We start from the raw sequence: 18,710 nt of genomic DNA on the forward strand, positions 1-18,710 counted from the left end.
TGAGTGAAGATACCCACCTTCATCAATGTGGGTGTGCATCATCCAATTCACTGAGATCCTGAATAGAATAAAAGGAAAAGGAAGGGTAAATTCTCTCTCTCTTCTTGAGCTGGCATGTCCATCTTTTCCTCACCTTTAACACTGGAGTTCCTGGTTCTCAGGACTTAGGACTCAGACTGAATTAAACCACTGACTTTCCTAGTTTTCCAGCTTACAGACAGAAAATTGTGGGATTCTTCTGTTTCTGTAATGTCACAACCCAATTCCTAACATAAATCTCTTAAGTCTCTTACCCCCCTCCCTCGCCTATCTTCATTGGTTCTATTTGTCTGGAGAATCCTGACTAATACACTGATTTTTAAACTTACCACAAGCTACAGTAATCAAAACAGTGTGGTTTTGGCATAAATACAAACACAGAGGCCAATGAGATAGAAGGGAGAGCCCAGAAACATAGTCAAATAATTTTTGACAGACCATTCAATGGAGGAAGGTCAGTCTTTTCAACAAATGATGCTGGGAAAGCTGGAAATCCATATGCAAAAGAATGAAGTTGAATCCTGTACTTTATGCTTAATTTACTCAAAATGGATCAAGGATCTAAATGTGAGAGCTAAAACTATAAAACTCTTAGGAGAAAACATAGGCAAAAGCTTCACAACTTTGGATTTGGCAACAATTTCTTGGAAATGACACGAAAGGCACAGGCAATAAGTGAGATAATAGGCAAATTGGATTTCATAAAAATTCAAAACTTATGTACATCAAAATACACTATCAACAGACTAAAAAGGCAACCCAGAGAATGGGAGAAAATAATTGCAAATCACATATCTGATAAAGCATTAATATACAGAATATATAAAGAACTCCTAAAACTTAACAATAACAACAAAAAAAAACCCACCTGATTTTAAAAATGGGCAAAGAACTTCAACAGAGATTTCTCCCAAGAAGATACATGTGACCAACAAGCACATGAAAAGATGTTTAACATCACTGATCATTAGGGGGATGCAAATCAAAATCCAATGAGATTCCATCTCATACCCATTATTTGAATACTATTTCAAAAAAACAGAAAATATAACAGGTGTTGGTAAAGATACAGAGAAACTGGGACTATTGTGCACCTTGTACAGCCACTGTGGAAAAAGTATGGTGGTTCCTCAAAAAGTTAAACATAGAATTACCATATGATCCAGCACTTCTACTTCTGGGTAAATACCCAAAAGAACTGAAAGCAGATTCTCAAGGAGACATTTGTACCTCCATGTTCATAGCAAGATTACTTACAACAGCTAAAAGGTGAAAGCAACCCAAGTGTACATTGATAGATGAATGACTAAACAAAATGTAGTATATACATGCAATGGAATATTATTCAGCCTTAAAAAGGAAGTAAATTCTGACACATGCTATAACATGGATGAACCTTGAGGACATTATGCTAAGTGAAATAAGCCAGTCACAAAGACAAATATTGCATTTTTCCACTTATATAAGGTATGCATAGTCAAATTTAGAGGTAGAAAGTAGAATGATGGTTTCCAGGAATTTATGGGGAGAAGAGAATGGAGTTTTTTTTTTTGGGGGGTAAAGAGTTTAAATGGATTTTTTGGGTGCACAGCTGTAAATACATGCATAGACTCATGTAGTCACTCAATCAGCATACAGAACAGCCTCCTCACCCTTCTAAAACTTCTTTGTTCTATCCCTTTATTATCACACCCTCCCCACTCCTAACCCCTGACAACATCCTAACCGTTCTCCCTCAAGATGGTTTTTGTTTTTTGAGTATTCCATAGAAATGGAATCATATAGTTTCAATATCTAACCTTTTGAGACTTACTTCTTTCATTCAGCATAATGCCTTTGAGATTCATCCAAGTTTCTGCATGTAAACCAAGTTTATTCCTCTTTACCACTAAATAATATTCTATTTTATAGATTATCACATTTATTTATCTACTCACCTATTAAAGGTCATTTGGATTGTTTCCAACTTTTGGCAATTATGAATAGGTCTGCTAGAAACATGCATGTACAGCCTTTTGTGTGAACATGGGTTTTAACTTCTCCCGTGTAAATACCCAGGAGTATGACTTCTGGATAATATGGTAAGTGTATGTTTAAGTTTATAAGAAACTAAATTGATGCTAAACTGTACCATTTCTAGCAATGTATGAGAGTTCCAATTGCTCTGCATCCTTGTCAACATTTGGTATTATCAGTATTTTAAATTTTAGCCACTCTAATAGTTATATAATCATATCTCATCATTTTAAATTACTTTTCTTCAACAGCACTTTTTGAACATCTTTTCCGGTGCTTATCTGCTATCCATATATTTTACGTGTGTGTGTGTGTGTGTGTGTGTATAAGTGTGTAGCTCTTTTGCCCATTTTAGAAATTGGATTGTCTTGAGAGTTCTTTAAAGGACTTTTTTCAAGTCCTTTGTCAGATATGTGATTTGCAAGTATTTCCCCCAAGTCTATAGCTTGTCTTTTCATTCTTTTAACAGTCTTTTGCAGAACAAAATTTTTCATCTTAATGAAGACCAATCCAGTTTAGCAATTTTTTGTTTTATGGATTTTGATTCTGGTGTCATGTTTAAGAATGCCTTGCCTAAACTCCAGGTCTCAAAGGTTTTCTCCCATGTTTTCTTCTAAATATTTTATAGTTTCACATTTGATATTTACATATGATACTTTTTGAATTAATTTTTATATAAGGTGTGAAGTTCTGATGGAGGCTCGTTTTTTTTGCATACTTGATGTTCAATTGTTCTAACATCTTTGTTAACAGAACTATCTTTTCCCCACTGAAATTGCTTTTGTACCTTTGTCAAAAGTCAATTGCCTACACTTGTGTGAGACTATTTCTGGACATTCTCTTTTCATTGATCTATGTGTCTATACCTTTACCAATTCCACACTATTTTGATTACTATAACTCTATAGTAAGTCTTATCATTCGGGTAAAGGTTAATTTAATTATCAATTTGGCTAGGCTGTAGTCTCCAGTTATTTAATAAAAAACTAATGTTTGAAAGAAAAGGGAAACTACCTCAGATGAGCTTGCAAACTCAAAATGCAAAGAATATATCAAACTCAACAAATAGAAGAATTCACTCCTGAGAAAAGGTAAACAATTGAACAATTTTCTTAAAGGCTTTAAATAAGTATATTTAAGATCCTTAAAGAGGTAAATAAAGCTATTCTAAAGCTAGAATAAAAGGTTATAAAACAAAAGAGGCTATGATCAAGTAGCTAAGAAAAAGAACTAATTATAAAACTAAAACTAAAAAATACATTCACTGAAATACACAAAAATAAGAAGCAAAAGACAGAATTCTTTCTTGGTGGGGTTACCTCTGATGACCTCCAATGTTCCAGCTCCTGAGACACGGCCTGTAGTTCTGCCCTTGGGCACAAAGATACTGGAGAAGCAGGCTCAGAGATCATTTTACGGCCCTATGTTGTTTTATAAGTGTTTTGTCAGGCTGAGCTAGGTCAAGTTAGGTCAAGATTAGAGCAAAGGAGTGGGAAAGTCCCTGCCATAGCCAAATACCAAATAAATCCTTTCACTTTCTTGCCCATTGGTCTTTGGGTTCATTAGGTAAAGAATCAGTGCTAAACTGCTGTTTTTATCCAGCATTCTCTGGAAATTATTGGACAGCCTTGATTATCCAGAGACTTGCTACTCCAGGACCACTGACAATTTGTTCAGCTTCATATAGACATCTTGGAAGGATATGATGTTGCTCAGGAACTCTACCTTTGGCCTCTCAAATGTAAATTTCTCAAGGTTATCTCAGAGGTGCTGTGGCTCAGAGCAGGGAATCATGAGAGGTCAAATGGGCATATATATCAAAATGTCATCTAAACAGATAACTACTTTTTCTAGGAAGCCATGAGAAATCCATTCATTAGTCCTAGGAAGAATATAAGGGCATCTGTCAGAAGAGTCCAACCAGACTCTTTTGGCTAATGCCAAAAGATGGAAATTCATTAAAATCTCAGGTCTATGGAGATGGCCCACAATGTTGGTGATCTGTTTGTTAGCCATTATCCCGCTGAGTGATCCTGTTGAAGTTGTAGCAGTCTTTTAAAAATGGATCTGTTTTTCTTGTTCACAAAGTGTGCTGCCCTCCCTCCCCCAGGGGGAGTCAGTGGCTTGCTGAATCCACACTGCAAGTTAGTGCAAGCAGGATTCAGGCTTATAGAGCAAAGAGATTAGTTAAGATTCTTTAGTTACAAATAGAAAGAACCAACTCAAAGTAGTTTAAAACCTCAGGGGTGTCTCTTGAAAACAAGGAAAAGAATGCACCTTGATTTCAAGAGGAATTGTAACAGGGACATAGAAAACCTAGTCTTAGTCAGAAATCTAGGAAATACTGTCCCTTTATCTCATGCATTGTGTTTCTTGGAGAGTTTTCTTCATTCTTTCTTGTCAGATAAACCTTCTTGATACTATACAAGCCTTATCCATTTGATATGAGAGTAATCCCTTAGAACCAGGTATACCCGATAATACTTAAGATGTCAAGGTCAATTTTTTCTACTTCAAGTTAAAAAATACCTCCTGGTATGTGATTTATTTATCTAGGATTCTGGTAACATGGAAGGATAGGGAGGTTGTTTTTGACTTACAGAGAGTATTAAGTTGCTATGTGAGGTTAAGTAGAAGGTTTGGGTCCTTTTGGTAATAATGTAGTAGTGGGTTTTGAGCCAGAAGAGTCTGAGTGTTAAGGGGGAAATGTGGCCAGTGTTTCAGAGTGCTCCTACATACACAGTTGGAGTTGCCTACTCTTCCCATATGGAAAGCAGGCTAAGACTTGATCTTCAAAGCCATATCATGTGGCTCAGTCTATCTTAGCACTGACTGAGAGGCAGAGCTTGCCATTCTTAGCTCTGCAGGTTTGTATCAATACAATTTCTACTTCCCATCTTCCTATGCCAAGCCCTGATCTGAACCTGTGGTTCTCAATTGCTTTGGCTTGGTTCTAGTGCAACTGAAAACGGGCCCATAAGGACAGTTCATTCTACTCTATCATCCAAAGAGGGAAACAATTAGTTGGCTTAATAGATAACCAACCATCCCTGCACTGTTCACAATCTATGGATGATGCTGTTAGCCATTTTTTATGGGTGAGGCCACCAAATACATAGACCAGTATGGTTATTTGGTTCCACTTCTGCCAAGCACAATACCAAAAAAAAAAAAAAAACCTATTAAGATACTTTTGTAAATCAGGAACAGTGTTCCATCCATAGCAATATGTGGGAAGAATGAGAATTATCGAGTAGGAGTCTAGTGGAAATATTTTCTGGTGTGGTAGCAGTGGTGAGGCAGCAGCTATAGGGTGAGATGACTTCAGGAACTTTTAAGCATAATTTGCAGAGCTCTGAGCTAATAATTATAGAAAACTGCAAGTAGAGTGCTTACAGATAGCAATGCAGTTTTTTTGTTTGTTTGTTTTGTTTCTTGGCATCCCACAGGTCTCCAATGTTACTCAGAAGAAAGGAATGGAACAGGAATTCCCTAATAGAGGATACAGTATAAAAGTCTCTAAGATTAGAATTGAATCTGGCTCTCATAGTTGACTGGGTCATTAGTTGTGTGTGAGCTTATGACGCTGAGGAAAGTTGTGTCCACCCCCCAACACACACCTGCTCCCAACTTTGTTCTAGACTGCCCTTCGGACATGATACTTGATCAAACCTCTTTATTAACATGAATTCCTTCTTAACAGACTAAACTATGGCTATGCCCCTTGTAAATTAGCAATCTGATTCCCAAACGTTATAAGAAATTTACAAAAGCAAAATAGGACACCAACTTGAACTTATACCCATCCTAAATAGAGCATATTAAGAGAACACTGCGGAAGAAACCATAAAGACAAGAAAGCAACCCTCAGAATGGGAGAAAATACTTGCCAACGAAGCAACGGACAAAGGATTAATCTCCAAAATATACAAGCAGCTCATGCAAAAAAGCAAATAACCCAATCTACAAATGGGCGGAAGACCTAAATAGACATTTACCCAAAGAAGACATACAGATGGCCAACAAACATATGAAAAGATGCTCAACATCACCAATCATCAGAGAAATGCAAGTCAAAGCCACAATGAGGTATCACCTCACACTGGTCAGAATAGCCATCATCAAAAAATCTAGAAACAGTGTTGGAGAGGGTGTGGAGAAAAGGGAACTCTCCTGCACTGTTGGTGGGAATGTAAGTTGGTATAGCCACTATGGAAAACAGTTTGGAGGTTCCTTAAAAAACTAAAAATAGAACTACCATATGATCCAGTAATCCCACTACTGGGCATATACCCAGAGAAAACCATAATCCAAAAAGGAACATGTACTGTAATGTTTATTACAGCACTATTTACAATAGCCAGGACACGGAAGCAACCTAAATGCCCATCAACAGATGAATGGATAAAGAAGATGTGGCATATATATACAATGGAATATTACTCAGCTATAAAAAGGAATGAAATGGAGCTATATGTAATGAGGTGGATAGACCTAGAGACTGTCATACAGAGTGAAGTAAGCCAGAAAGAGAAAAATAAATATTGTGTGCTAACTCATATATATGGAATCTGGAAAAAAAAAAATCGTTCTGAAAAACCCAGTGACAAGACAAAAATAAGGATGCAGATGCAGAGAATAGACTGGAGGACACGAGGCTGGGGGGGCGGGGGGTGAAGGGGAAGCTAGGATGAAATGAGAGAGTAGCATAGACATATTTACACTACCAACTGTAAAACAGATAGCTAGTGGGAAGTTGCTGTATAACAAAGGGAGATCAACTTGATGATGGGTGATGCCTTAGAGGGCCGGGACAGGGAGGGTTGGGGGGAGTCACAGGAGGGAGGGAATATGGGGCTATGTGTATAAATACAGCTGATTGACTTTGGTGTACCTGAAAAACTGGTACAAGAGTGTAAAGCAATTATATTCCAATAAAGAGCTTTAAAAAAAAAAAGAGAGAGAGAGAGAGAACACCGGTTAGAGGAGAAGAACAAAGAGCTTCTTCACTGTGAGAGTGGCCAGAGAGATAGCAAGAGAATTAAGGAAGTAAAATATCATGGAGAAGTTGGTTTCAAGGAGGATTTCCATAGAAATACAAGAAGGAAGAGAACTCTGAAAATGCAGTTAGGAGGTCACTGGCAACCCCAGAGAGTAACGTTTCATTGAACATGTAAGTTTTGAAGCTAGAGTTTGGAGACATGAGAGGTGACAGGTGCTGAGAAAACAAAGACCATGGGTAAAAACCATACTTGGCTAGTCATGAATGGTAGATAGAGGAGGAAGCAGTGTTTGACATAGATGTTTCCAAGAAAGAACAGACATGTATGATTGGAAACTAGAGGAAGGATCTTATGGATAGAAAAAATATAATCATTTCTATCATTCCTAATGTGTTTAGCTTTACATAGTTAACTTTTAAGTTTTATGAATCCCTGAAATCTTGTGTTGTAATGAAGCTATACTGCCCCCATGTGGTATAGGCTGCCCAGGAACTTCACTCCTAAACTAGGAGTCAGAAAACCTGCTGTAAATAGTTAAATATTTTAGACTTTCAGTCATGTGGTCTTTGTGACAACTACTCAGTTGCTCTTATAGAGTGAAAGTAGTCACAGATAATACATAAACAAATAGGTGTGACTATGTTTCACTAAAATTTTATTTTCAAAAACAAGCAAGGGGTCATATTTGTTCTGCACTCCTAGTTTATTGGCCCCTGACCTAAACCTGTAGTGCTCGATATTTGGGCATTAAATTTACCTGGGAATGTTTTTTTAAAATGTGGTTGACCAGGCCTTGCTTCAGACTATTGAGTAAGAAACTTGGGATGTGGGGCTAGGTGGCTAGTACTTTATAAAATTCCACCACAGAGTCTATTGTGCAGCCAAGGTTGAAAATTACTGATTCAAACCAATACGTTTCTAGTTGTAAGTGTAGCAAATAAGAATAGCTAATGTTTATTGAATGCTTATTATGTACCAGGCACTGAACTAAGAGCTTTCCACATATTATTTCATTTAATGCTCACAACTCTATGAATTGGGTACCATTATTATGCCCATTTTATAGATAAGGAAACTGAATTTTGGTAAGATAAAGTAATTTGCTCAAGGTTGGAGGAGATAAGAATATGCCATCCCAAAATATGTCACCTTTGTATAAACATTATTTTAAACTAAAGACATTCGAAATTCAACAGAGACAGGAAAAAAAAAAAAGCCTTCTGAGTTTCCCTTACCTGACTAAAAGCAGCAACTTCTGGAAAACAAGGCCTCTGTAAATTCTTCTTAAGGGCAGATCTACTCCCAGAAGGGAGAATGCAAATAAAACCTACCCCCAAATCCCTTATTTAGGGGAGTTGTATGGCCCTGAAGGGGACAGAAAGGCCATTTATACGTAGATAGAAAAACATTATCACAAATTTTCTTATAGCCTGTTTGTTTTCCTGAAAGCCCATTTATCTTTCCAAAAGGTAATTTGCTTTCCTCTAAGTGCCTTTCTTTTCTTCCCCTTCACCTATTAAGATGGTTTATAAACCCCAAATCCTAAGTACTTCTTTGAGTTACTCATCACTGAGTTCTCCCACATATATGTATGTTACACATGTAAATAACTTTGTTGCTTTTTGTTTGTTTGTTTGTTTTGTCTTAATCTGTCTTTTGTCAGTTTAATTTGCAGGGCTTCTAAGATTCAGAACCTAAGAGGGTAGAGGAAAAGTTTTTTTCTTACCTACAAGGTCATGTAGCTATTAAGAGGAGGAACAGAGATTCAAACCCAGATATACGCTTCTAGAATCTGAGCTCCACATTACTAGGCTACTCTATTTTTTTTAACTGAAAAACACTTGGCCTCCATCTTACTAGATAAAACTATTTTATCATGTTTTAAATAGGATATATAAAAAATTAGTCAGTTTTCTCCAGATTTAATTAATGTATTTTTCTAGTACCATTTAATCTTATTTTGAATCAGATTCTTCTCAGACCTTGTCCGCAGCTTTGGCACATCATAGAAATTCATTGTTTAAGTACCCTTTCTGTTTATTTTCTATCTTACAGATTTTCTCCATCTTAGCCACTGTTTCGACACCACATCTGTTTAGATTACTAATATTATTCAAAGGCAAGTCTTTAATATGATTTTCTTTATTCTAGAGGCAGTATAATACAGTGGTTTTATATATGGGCACTGAAGCCAGGCAATCATCAGTTTGAATTCTGGCTCTGTCACTTGCATGGCACGTATTCAATAAATATCAGCTACTCTTCTAGCATTTTAATCAGCAAAAATGAGATGTCTTGCTTCTGGTTCCCCTGTTTTCTCTCTTTATGAAGTAAAAGCAAAAGGAAATTAATTACCTAAGCTGTCTTTCTTTTCTTTTTTTTATTTTAAGCTCTTATTGGAGTATAATTGCATTACACTGTAGTGCCAGTTTCTGCTGTACAACAAAGTGAATCAGCTGTATTTACACATATATCCCCATATCCCCTCCCTCCCATGACTCCTTCCTACCCTCTAAGTCATCACCCATCATCAAGTTGATCTCCCTGTGTTATGTAGCAACTTCCCACTAGCTATCTGTTTTACATTTGGTAGTGTATACATGTCAACACTACTCTCTCACTAAGATATCTGCAAATAACAAGCACTACCACCACAGTTTTAACCATCACCACCACCACAATAATAATAGTTGACATTTATTGAGTAATTTATTATTTTAAATACTTTTAATGGATTAATTAAATTATTTCAGTAGCCCAATGAAGCAGGTGTTATTATCTTTAATTTATAGATAAAGAAGACTGAAACCCAAGGAGATTAAATAATTTTTCCATGGTCATGCAGATAATAAGTGGCAGAGATACTTTTCTTGTACCCAGGTAAGTCTGGCTTAAGAATTCACACTCTATTACTTTTCTATATTGCTTCATTATACCATACTGCCTCCAATAGGAAATTCTACTGTTATGTATTTTTCCAAATCAGAAGGGATAATTTTCCAATGCCTCCAAAGCAATGGATCTTAGGCTTTGGAACTTCACAGACTGTTAAAATTTAAAAGAAGATTCTGGCAAACCATACAGACATGCCACTTTTAAGTTTTGACAAGAAAGGACTTTAAAAAGCAAACACCACCACTATCATTTACTATTAGCATAAAATAAAGGATGATTTAATACCAAAAAAGTAGAATGGATATAATCTAGAAAGATACCATCCTAATGCTATATATATTCATGTATTGTCCTTAAATTTTCCACTTTGTTGAGGACAAAAATTTTAGAACAACATTCTCTTTCCACCCTCTTCCTAACAGCTAGGCAAAAACTCCATGCTTTTATGGTCAATTAATCTACAACAAACAAGGCAAGAATATACAATGGAGAAAAGACAGTCTCTTCAATAAATGGTGCTGGGAAAACTGAATAGCTACATGTGAAAGAATGAAATTAAAACATTCTCTAATACCCTATACAAAAATAAACTTGAAATGGATTAAAGACCTAAATGTAAGACCAGAAACCATAAAACTCCTAGAGGAAAATATAGGCAAAACACTCTTTGACATAAATCGTAGCAATATTTTTTTGATCCATCTCTAAAACAAAGGAAATAGAAGCAAAAGTAAATAAATTGGACTTAATTAAACTTAAAAACTTTTGCATAGCAAAGGAAACCATGGACAAAGTGAAAAGACAACCTACTGAATGGGAGAAAATATTTGCAAATGCTGTGATGGATAAGGGGTTAATATCCAACATATAAAAACAGCTTATACAACTCAACATCAAAAAAAACCAAGCAACTCAATTAAAAAATGGGCAGAAGAAATGAACAGACATTTTTCCAAAGAGAAAATGCAGATGGCCAAGAGGTACATGGAAAGATGATCAACATCGCTAATCATCAGGGAAATGCAAATCAAAACCACAATGAGATATGAATTCACACCTGTCAGAATGACTATCACCAAAAAGAACACAAATAATACATGTTGGCAAAGATGTGGAGAAAAAGGAATCCTCAAACACTGTTGCTGGGAATGTAAACTGGTGCAGCTACTGTGGAACATAGTATGACAGTTTCCCAAAAAACTAAAAATAGAACTACCACATGACCCAGCAATTCAACTCCTGGGTATATATCCAAAAAAAAAAAAAAAAAAACCACGAAAACACTAATTCAAAAAGATATATGCACACCAATGTTCATAACAACATTATTTACAATAGCTAAGATATGGAAGAAACCTAAATGTCCATCAATAGAAGAATGGATAAGAAGATGTGGTATGTGTGTATGTATACATACACACACACACACACACACACACACACACACACACACACACACACACACACTAGAATACTACTCAACCACAGAAAAGAATGAAATTTTGTCATTTGTAGCAACACAGATGGACTTGGAGGATATTATGCTAAGTGAAATAAGACAGACAGAGAAAGATAAATACTGTGTGATATCACTTATATGTGGAATCTAAAAAGTACAACAAACTGAAGTGAATATAAGAAAAAAGAAGCAGACTCACAGATATAGAGAACAAACTAGTGATTACCAGTGAGGAGAGGGAAGGGGGAAGAGAAAATATAAGGGTAGAGGATTAAGAGGTATAAACTATTAGGCATAAAATAAGCTACAAGGACATATTGTACAACACAGGGAATATAGCCAATATTTTATAATAAGTATAAATGGAGTATAACCTCTAAAAATTGTGAATCACTATATTGTACACCTGTAAACATATAATATTATACATCAACTATACTTTAATAAATATATGTATATACAATCTTCAGATTTAAAAAAGAAGAAATGATAGGTATTGGAAATTAAATAAAAAGAAATAATTTTATTAAAAAAATTAAAATGGCTCTTTGGACATGAATCAAGATGGTGGCCGCAGAACTCATCTCCCCATACAAACACATCAAAAATACATCTATGTGTGGAATAACTCTCACTGAAAACTAACTGGAGACTAGCAGGAAGACTCTTGTACAACCAAGGCTTTAAGAAAGATCACACAGAATTGTGTAGGAAGGGAAGAAAAGCAATCAGGTCAGGACCTGTGCCTCTGGGAGAGGACTCAGAGTAAAAGAGAGACTACCTCCGTAAAGAGTGGTTTAAGCCAAACACTTGGTGCCACAACACTCAAATCCAACAAAGGGAAGATGAGCCCCCTTGGCTGGTTGAAAGGCCAGTGAGACAAACAGGAGGGCTGTGGGATGTCCGGCCTCTGCTGGTGAGGAGTGCATAAACACTTGCTTGCTCCTGAAGCAGGGCAGAGAGGGCAGATTGAAACTGCTTGAGTGGATGACTGGTGTCTTGTGACTGCCCTGGTACCTGCTCCAGCCTGAGCCAAGCGAACCCTCCAGGACCACTTACCTGGAGTTGCAGCTCCACACCAGAGCAAGGGCTGCCATGACTGAGGAAAAGGCTTCTCTGTGAGATGTTGAGGTAGCTCAAACCCTAAGCAGCATCTGAGCAGAGAGGGGGCAGCCATTACAGGTGATTGCAAAAGGCAGCACATCAGAGGCAGTCTGGATCTCTGACAGTGGCCAGATAGCCACAGACCATGCTTGACCCTCACTAGACACCCACATCAACCCCTCTTGCTACAGTACTGCTCCCCTCTGAGACAAGGGTGCCAGTGCTGGGAGGGAGAAGAGCACACACTTAAAGGGAACTGACTCAGCTTGGAAATGACCCTTAGGGATTCTGCTCCAGCAACTTACCTGACCCTACCCCTCATAGGGCAGTGACAGCCACTAAGTAGAGAGGAAGTTTCGCCTCACACCCAACTCTGGCCCTAGCCCTTCTATTTCCAGCCCCACCTCTTACCAAGATGATACCAGCACATCCTGAGGAAAGACAGGACTTGTTTTCATGTCATATCCAACTCTCCCACCAAAGCCACTGGATACACATAGATTACAGGGAAGCTCCTACATAAGGACATTCCTTCAAGATTGCCATAGGTAACTGTTTCACCTAATTTCATAGAGACAGAGAAAGATAAGCAAAATGAGAAGACAGAGGAATTTGTCTCATTTGAAGAGCAAGAGAAACCCCTGAAAAAAACAACTAATGGAACAGAAATAACCAGTTTACCAGATAAAGAATTCAAAGCATTAGTGATAAGAATGCTAACGGAATTAGGAAAAATAATAGATGAACACAGTGAGAATTTTAATTAGGAACTAGAAAAAAAAAAGAAGAACCAGTCAGAACAGATGAATACAATAACTCAAATGAAAACACACTAGAAGGAATGAAGAGCAGTCTTGGTGATACAAAATAATGCACATGTGATCTGGAAGACAGAATAATGGAAATCACCCAATTAGAATGGCAAAAAGAAAAACAATATTGTCCAGAGTAGATCACATGCTATCCACAGAACAAGGCCCAACAAGTTTAAGAAGATAAAAAATTATATTAAGTATTTTTTCCAACCACAAAGGTATGAAAATAGAAATCAATCACAGGAAGAAAAATGGGAAAAGAACAAACGCGTAGATTAAACAACATGCTACTAAAAAACCAACGGGTCAATGAAGAAGTCAAAAGGGAAATCAGAAAATGCCTCAATACAAATGAAAATGGAAGCAATTTTCCAAAATCTATGGGAGGCTGCAAAAGCAGTTTTAAGAGGGAAGTTTATAGCAATACAGACCTATCACAAGAAATAAGAAAAATCTCAAATAAACAACCTAAACTTCCATATAAAGGAATTAGACAAAGAAGAGCAAACAAAGCCCAAAGTCAGCAGGAGGAAGGTAATAATAAAGATCAGCGAGGAAATACATAAAATTGAGGCTAAAAAAACCAACAAAGATCAAAGAAACCAAGAGCTGGATCATTGAAAAGATAAAATTAATAAACCTTTAGCCAGGCTCACCAAGAAGAAAAGAGAGAGGACCTAAATAAACAAAATAAGAAACGAAAGATGAGAAATAACAACCAATACCACACAAATACAAAAAATCATAAGAAAATACTATGAACATTTGAATATGAACATATGAATTATGAACATATGAATATGCCAACAAATTGGACAATCTAGAAAAAAATGGATAAATTTCTAGAAACATCCAACCTTTCAAGACTGAATCAGGAAGAAACAGACAATCTGACAAGACCAATCACAAGGAGTAAAATTGAATCATTAAAAAACAAACAAAACCAAAACAAAACAACAAAAACTAGCAAACAAAAGTCCACGATTCAATGGCTTTACAGATGAATTCTACCAAACACATAAAAAACTAATACCTATAATTCTCAAACCATTCCAAAAAATTTAAGAAGATGGAACACTTCCAAATTCATTCTGTGAGGTCACCATTACCCAGATAACAAAACTAGATAAAGACACTACCAAAAAAAAAAGAAAGAAAGAAAAAAAATTACAGGCCAATATCTCTGATAAATATAGATGCAAAAAAATCTATACAATTATTAGCAAATAAAATTCTACAATATATAAAAATGTATCATGCACTATGATCAAGTGGGATTTATTCCAGGGAATAAATCAGTGTGATTTACCATATTAACAAAAAGAAGGATAAAAATCACATGATCATCTCAGCAGATGCAGAAAAAAGCATCTGACAAAATTTAACATCCATTCATTATAAAAGCTCTCATTAAAACTGGAATAGAGGCAACATATCTCAACATAATAAAAGCCATTTACAACAAACCCACAGCTAACAGCATACTCAATGGTGAAAAGCCAAAAGCTTTTCCTCTAAAATTAGGAATAAGACAAGGATGTCCACTCTTGCCACTTCTATTTAATGTAGTATTGGAAGTCCTAGCCACAGCAATCAGACAAGAAAAAGAAATAAAAGGCATCCAGATTGGAAAGGAATTATTAAAACTGTCACTATTTGCAGATGATATGATACTATATACATAAAATTCTAAAGTGTCTACCAAAAAACTATTAGAACTAATAAATGAATTCAGTAAACTTTCAGGATACAGGATTAATAGACAGAAATCTGTTGCTTTTCTATACACTAATAATGAACTATCAGAAGGAGAAAGTAAGAAAACAATTTCATTTACAATCACATCAAAAAGAAGAAAATACCTTGGAATAAACTTAACCAAGGAATGAAATACCTATATTCTGAAAACTATAAATTATTGATGAAGGAATTTGAAAATTATAGAAAGAAATGGAAAGACATCCTGTGTTCTTGGATTGGAAGAAATAATATTGTTAAAATGTCCATACAACCCAAAGCAATCTAGAGATTTAATGCAATCCCTATCAAAATACCCATCACACTTTTCACAGAACTAGAATAATCCTAAAATTTATATGGAACCACAAAAGACCCCAAATTGCCAAGGAAATCTTGAGAAAAAAAGAACAAAGCTGGAAGTTTCACACTCCATGACTCATATCATACAACAAAGCTACAGTAATAAAAAAAAGCACAGTACTGGCACCAGAACAGACACATATATCAATGGAACAGAATAGAGATTCCAGAAATAAACCCGCACACATATGGTCAATTAATCTACAACAAAGGAGGCAGAAATAGACAATGGAAAAAAGTCTCTTTAGTAAATAGGGCTGGAGAAACTGGACAGCTACATGTAAAACAATGAGATTAGAACATTTCCTCACACTATATACAAAAATAAGCTCAAAATGGAATAAGACCTAAATGTAAGACTGGAAACCATAAAACTGCTACATAAGCAGAACACTCTTTGACATAAATTGTAGAAATATTTTTTGGATCTGTCTCCTAAGGCAAAAGAAATAAAAGCAAAAATAAACCTAAATAAACTTAAAAGCTTTTGCACAGCATAGGAAATCACTGACTAAACTAAAAAACAACCTACCAAATGGAAGAAAATATTTGCAAATGGCATAACTAATAAAGGATTAATATCCAAAAAATATAAACAGTTCATACAATTCATTATCAAAAAAAGAAAAACAAACACCCCACAAAGAACCCAATTTTAAAAATGAGCAGAAGACCTGAATAGACATTTCTCCAAAGAAGATATACACATAGCCAACAGGCACAGGAAAAAATGCTCAACACTGCTAATTATCAGAGAAATATAAATCAAAACCACAAGATACCACCTCACACCTGTCAAAATGGCTATCACCAAAAAGACCATAAATAACAAATGCTGGCAAGGATGTGGAGAAAAGAGAACCCTAGTACACTGCTGGTGGGATTTTAAATTGAAGCAGCCACTCTGGAAAACAACAGGGAGGTTTTTCAAAAACCTAAAAATCAAACTATCATATGATCCAGTAATTCCACTGCTGGATATCTGAAGAAAACAAAAACACTGATTTGAAAAGATGCATGCACCCCAATTATCATAGCAGCATTATATACAATAGCCAAGATATGGAAGCTACTAAAATGTCCATCAAAAGGTGGATGGATAAAGAAGATGTATACACACACATACACACACACACACACACACACAATGGAATAGTACTTGACTACAAAAAAAAAAATTCTGCCATTTGCAATAATGTAGATGGACTAAGACAGTATTATGCCTAGTAAAATAAGTCAGATAGAGAAAGACTAAGACTGTATGTTATCACTTATACATGGAATCTAAAAAATAAAACGAATGTAATAACAAAACAGAAACAGACACAAATATAGAGAACAAACTAGTGGCTACCAATGGGGAGAGGGAAGGAAGAGGGGCAAGACAGGGGTGAGATTAAGAAACACAAACTACTATGTATAAAATAAATAAGCAACAAGGATATATTGCACAGTACAGGGAGATACAGCCATTAATTTGTAAATGGAGTATAATATATAAAAATATTGAATTACTATGTTGTACACCTGAAACCAATGTAATATTGTAAATCGACTATACTTCAATAAAAAAACATTGACAAGAATAAACAATAAGTTTGAGTAAAAATAATTAAGGAACCTAAAAGATTTTATTAAATGGAGTTCCATATCAAGTTCCTGAATGGAAAGACTCAATAGTATATAGATGTCAACTCATTCCCAGATTAAGTCTATAAACTGAAGGAAATTTTAATCAAAATTTTCAATAAAATTCTTTTTGTAACTTGAAAAAACATAACAGCTCTTTTAGTAACTTTTACAACTTGTCTTTCTAGAAAGAATGTGTATCTTCAATTCTGGAACCTAGCAGTGTCATTAACTAAAAATTGCTGCTTTTTAGTAAAAGGTAAAATAAAAGACCTACATGTGTCCTCTTCCACAAATGTGGCCAAAGGACTTAAGAGGGGCTTTGCTTAAGATCTTCATAGTCTTGAAATTTTGAAAGATAAAACAGTTTTGGGACTAGCACTTCTTTCATTCCAATGAATTAAAATAGTAATTATACTGTTGGAAATGAATGTTTCAGTTAAAACCTTTAAGTCTTCAATAGTGATGGCATATAAATAGGGTTTATGTCTTTTGCGCCTTTGATTTCCTCCAGAGTTTCAGTGTCTCGGTGTTTTCAACAGGGTACCGCATTAGCAGAAATATACTTGCATGTGGGCATTATGAATTTTTTATTAACGTTGTGAAATGAGAAGGCCTGGTGCTTTACCAGCTGCATTTTGACTACAAACATCAATTATGTATACATGGAAAAATTATTTGAAACAATTTTTAGTTCAGTCTCTTAGACCCTTGTTCATGTTATGACTTTAGATAACTTAAATTTGAATAGACTATAATCAATTATATTCCGTTTCAATTACAATTCCTAATTGATTCAACACTATTAACATGATCTCTAGTGATGTCTGTTACACAATGTTAGTAAAAGGCCAGTGGTTTGCGGGTAATGGATGTCTAAGTACTAAGTAATTCGATTAAAAACAAAAGTCGGCTTCTAAATATGTTAGGATGGCACTGTCTGGTGGGTCCAACAGTTTGGATTCCTAGTCCCTAAGTACCATGCTTCTCAAGCCAGGGATTAGCACCTTTGGGGAGCTGCAAAGAAGTTAGAAGGTCAAAAAACCTAACTTAGGACACACAATAACTTTATTCGTACTGGTAATTCTAATACCAGGAATCGGCTCCCTCACAGTTCTGTAACCTTCGCTTGGTTTTTTCTCTCAATACAACGGATAGACACCATTCTTTCCTCACTGATCCTTCTAGTATTAATTTGGAGGACGGGGTAAATCAATAAACTTTTAAGAACCCTTCCCCCAACTCTGAGAACTCAGCAATTTATAGTTTTTCTTATAAGAAATTAGAGTGAAGACTCTCATAGACCCACGTTGGACTATGTCTATGTGGCCTGAGAGACGGAGCACGAAGATGACAATATATGTGCTTCTGGGATGCTGACGTGAACCTGGAGTGTGGACAGAAGCAGTAGCAGAAAAATCGGGGAGACCAGAATGTAAACTCAGTTCTAATCAACCGGGTTGTGGGTTTCGGGTCTGAGACACTAAATCATCTTACAAGAGGTACGATAAAATCCCACACTGCCCAGAACAACAGCCACCTACCCTTAGGGAACCCAGACGCAGGTTGATCATTAGGCGCTGGATGATGACGTACTCCCTAGACCAGATGATGATTGGTTTCTGAAGAGGGGAGTTGGCCGCCTAGCGC

The 18,710-nt window shown here is 35.9% G+C and overlaps 1 protein-coding gene across 5 annotated transcripts in view; it reads right to left on the bottom strand.

Annotated features, from left to right (window-relative positions):
- LOC130849753 (alpha-1,3-mannosyl-glycoprotein 4-beta-N-acetylglucosaminyltransferase C-like) overlaps window positions 1–18,652 on the bottom strand; it is a 59,876-nt gene extending 41,224 nt beyond the window's left edge. For 3 of the 5 annotated variants that reach the window (XM_057728902.1, XM_057728903.1, XM_057728899.1), the window contains exons 1-3: window positions 18,605–18,632; window positions 12,472–12,566; window positions 18–58 (exon numbers count right to left, since the gene is read on the bottom strand). The gene's annotated coding sequence lies outside the window, so the exon portion shown is untranslated. Of the gene's footprint in view, window positions 1–17; window positions 59–12,471; window positions 12,567–18,604 lie in introns of all 5 variants that reach the window. The other 2 variants (XM_057728900.1, XM_057728901.1) reach the window with 2 other exon arrangements.
- Between the last annotated feature and the right edge of the window lie 58 nt (window positions 18,653–18,710).

This window comes from Hippopotamus amphibius, chromosome 3 (genome assembly GCF_030028045.1).
Source record: "Hippopotamus amphibius kiboko isolate mHipAmp2 chromosome 3, mHipAmp2.hap2, whole genome shotgun sequence".
Classification (NCBI taxonomy): Eukaryota; Metazoa; Chordata; class Mammalia; order Artiodactyla; family Hippopotamidae; genus Hippopotamus; species Hippopotamus amphibius.